The sequence below is a fragment of the Saccostrea cucullata genome, unplaced genomic scaffold, assembly GCF_032062105.1.
Source record: "Saccostrea cucullata isolate Sc308-1 unplaced genomic scaffold, CSIRO_AGI_Scuc_v1 ctg1634, whole genome shotgun sequence".
In the NCBI taxonomy this organism is placed as follows: domain Eukaryota; kingdom Metazoa; phylum Mollusca; class Bivalvia; order Ostreida; family Ostreidae; genus Saccostrea; species Saccostrea cuccullata.
In genome coordinates this window covers 14,553-18,545 of record NW_026938470.1, presented here as the reverse complement: position 1 = coordinate 18,545, position 3,993 = coordinate 14,553, and the positions used below count along the sequence as shown (strand labels likewise).

General features: G+C 39.7%; 1 pseudogene; it reads left to right on the top strand.

Moving 5' to 3' along the window:
• The first annotated feature begins 1,306 nt into the window (after positions 1-1,306).
• LOC134250357 (putative nuclease HARBI1) lies at positions 1,307-3,760 on the top strand (annotated as a pseudogene).
• Positions 3,761-3,993: the final 233 nt, after the last annotated feature.

Genomic DNA, 3,993 nt, shown 5'->3' with positions numbered 1-3,993 from the left:
TTGGCAAGCTATACGTCCGCCCTTACTACTCAGACAACTCTGCAACTTTCGCTCAATACAATTCATATTTTTGGATTCAAAACAAATAACAAAATCATCAACATACAAACCTCCATGCATATCACCCCCAAGAACTCTGCCAAGCTGTCAATTTTCACACCGAACAGAGCCACCGACAGAACCCCACCCTGCGGCACACCCACTTCCTGTTCAAAACCTTCCGAATATGCAGACCCCAAGCGCACCTTAAAACGTCCATCATTCAAGAAATTCTTGACAAAATTCGGCAGATGTCCCCCAAGACCGATAGTCGGAAACACTAAAGCTGACAGTGCAGCAAAAAAGCACTTCAACATGAAATTACTTTATTCAAAATTCCTTACATCGATTTGAAATATCTCGTTAAAATTCATGTCGATTCTCTTTGGCAAATTTATTAATTTTTGTGATGAAAGTAAGCTTTATGCTATTAAAAACAAAGTAAACAAATTATGTGACTTCGGTCTGAAACGTCAAGACGAATTAATTATATCAAGAATACGTATTGGTCACTCTAAAATTACACATGAATACTTACTAAATCGGGAGTCTCAGCCGGAATGTATATCCTGTGACTGTCCGATAACTGATAATCATATTTTAGGTCACCTGAGTCACACAGGTGACCTATTGCCATCCGTGATTGTCCGTCGGCGTCCGTCGTTCGTCGTGTGTTAACGAGGGATCTTTATCGTGCCAACGCCTGCCGCTGAGTCTCATCCGAAGGACCCGCAACTTCACTTCAAAGTGCCGAGCGCATGGCGAAGGAACAGTTGCTACCCATTTTAACGACTAAGTCAGTCGCGGCCGAGATACGAACTCACGACCTCCCGATCCCGGAGCGAGCGCTCTACCGACTGAGCTACCGTGAACGGTGGGTGGTTTATCATTTATGATATTTCTTTTGTCTCTGTCTTCTTTCTATGGGTACATTTTGCCATTTTATTGATGGACTACAACACGAAATCATATGAATAAGGTGTTTAAATATTGTAGAATGATTTTTGTGGCACCCCCCCCCACCCCCCCCCCAAAAAAACGAAATTCGATTCATTTCTGTTATAATTCGTTTATCAGTTCACTGTAGACAAATAATTTTGATTATCAATGGGATAGATATCAGTCACCTGTTATAGCTCCGATTGTGTGTGTGTGTGTGTGTGTGTGTAGGGGGGGGGGGGTTGAATATAAAGGTCAAAATTGCCCCGTCGGGTTCCGGGTTAGAATAGGTCCTCAGTACCCCTTGCTTGTCGTAAAAGGCGACTAAATGGGGCGGTTCTTCGGAAGAGACCGTAAAAATGGAGGCCCCGTGTCACAGCAGGTGTGACACGATAAAGATCCCTCCCTGCTCAAAGGCCCTGAGTGCCGAGCATAGGCCGAAATTTGCAGCCCTTCACCGGCAATGATGACGTCTCCATATCAGTGAAATATTCTGGAGAGGGACGTTAAACGGTATATAATCAATCAATCAATCTTACAGGCAGCTGGCCTTTGCGGTTAAAGGTTGCGATTTTGTCTGACTTTTAATGATTATTAAATATTTAATATCGTCCTTAATTAACTTTAAATTGTAATTTTACTTACGAAGTCAAATTAGGTTAAAAGTGAAAGATCACGCCCGTCCTCCTTACTCTCGCTGCGATGAAAGAAAGTAGCTGCTGAAAACGTCACCTGTTCTATCATGTCTCTGCATTTTCTGTATTTTATGTATTTTCTTTTACCTGAATTGATTCTTCGTTCTTATTTTATTCGACTGGTACTTATATGTAACTTTTACTTACTTCTCATTTTATGCATTTGACTGGTACGAGACTTTAAACCAGTGCGCATATGGGTGGAGCCTATGTAAGGGATTAAACCCATTTTCCAGGATATATTAAGTTTAACACAACATAAACTGACACAATGAAAACAACGGATGCCTGGAAGAAATTATCCCAACTTTGCAGTTTACACCCTTCTAAGTACAAAGCAAATTCCTCTTCTCCACTTGACAGCAACTTGTCTTTGACTTGTATATAGATGGGGCACTCCTCATCCACGTAGAATTTGACGTGGTTCTCTGGGTTTTCTTTGAAGAGAAGAGGAATGCTCGCTATGATTTAGCAGTCCTCCCCATCTACAAATATAAATTAACTAACCTTCAGAATACATTTTTTTTCAAACTTGTTCGTCAGTTATTTTCATTGGTATCATGTATAACTAACCTATGATTTTTCGTGTGAATACAATTTCATGACTTCTTGAAAATGAAACATTACTGAAGGATACTTACACTTTCTTTAATAAGCTGTGTTTAGGCCTTGATGGACTTGCTGATCCTGAAGGTGGGGATGCTGGTCTCGATGGAGTTGCTGGAGTATTCGCAGCTGGTCGTTTTGGAGAAACTTTCTTTTGTTTTTTCACATGAACACGTTTTCCACATATGGCACATGGACTCTTTGTGATTGTACTCTGAATATTCTTTAGGCGCAAAACACGTTTCCTGGTGAAACTTTGTTTCATCATTTGTCTCCAATGGCCACTTGTACATGTTTGGCTTAAGCCTGGGTCAAGGTAATCTAGACTTAAGTTAGGTTCAAAATTATCAAATCACTTGCAGACCTCTCTGATTTATCTGAGTAGAGCTCAGCATTGTGGTTTAATGTAAACCAGGTAAAGGGCAAGTTTAAAGGAAGGCTTATAAGTGATGGAGTATTATTTTGATGAAATAGACCAAATTTATTTAGTGGAAAGACTTATCAGGCGAGAAAGAATGGTAAGAGACAGGACAAACCCTTTTTTGAATTATTCGGAGGAAGAATTTATTTACAGATTTCGCTTAAGAAAGGAATGTGTAATTGAAATATTAAATGAAATTGGGGAACACCTGGAGCCAAAACAAAAGAAGGTTTCATCAATATCACCACTTGACCAACTACTAATAGCTTTACGGTTTTATGCAACTGGCTGTTTCCTCAGAGTTTCTGGAGATCTCTTTGGAGTTCATGAAAGTTCAGCTTCTCGAATTGTGAAGAGAGTTTCATCTGCATTGGCAACGCTTTACAAGAATTATGTAGTATTTCCATCAGCAAATAAATTAACTGAAATCCAAAGAGGTTTTATGAACCATAGTGGTATTCCCGGAATTGTGGGTGCAATTGACTGTACCCATATCCCAATACAATCACCCGGAGGTGACATGGCAGAAATTTTTCGAAACAGGAAAGGATTTTTCTCCATCAATGTACAGGCCATTTGTGACAATGATCTTATGCTTACAAATGTGGTTGCAAGATGGCCGGGGAGTACTCATGACAGTCGAATTTTTGAGAACAGTAGTGTCTGCGCTAATTTTGAAAGAAGAAATATTCCTGGGATTTTGATTGGAGATAATGGGTACGCTCTCAAACCTTATCTAATAACACCCCTTCTTACTTGTAGGACACCACAAGAGAGACGCTTTAATTTTGCTTTAAGTAACAGTAGAGTTAAGATTGAACATGTGTTTGGCATTTGGAAAAGACATTTTCCTTGCCTTCGAAATCAGTTGAGGTTTAAGATTCCTACAACTTTGCACGTAATTATTGCTTGTGCAGTTTTGTACAACATTGCCAAGAAAGCTGCCATACCGGTACCGGATGATGAGGATGAAGGAGACACAGCAGTTCCAGTTCCGGTGCCACCAAATGCTAACCAAGGGGGACAGGCTTTAAGAGCAGTTTTAATAAGGCATTTTTAGTAAAAACAAACAAACAAGTAAGTTTAATTATAATGAATTTAATTTTTCAATTCTTAAATGTTTAATGTAGGTTATATATACTATTCATTGAGCATATGGTTGCCAGAAAGAGCCACAGTTGTTGTTAGCACAAGTAGTGGTTGGAGGTACAGGCAACTTAGGTTCAATGGATTTTATTTCATTCTCTAGTTTCTGTTTCGTCTATGTTTGACTTGGTCTTGACGTCCGGGAGC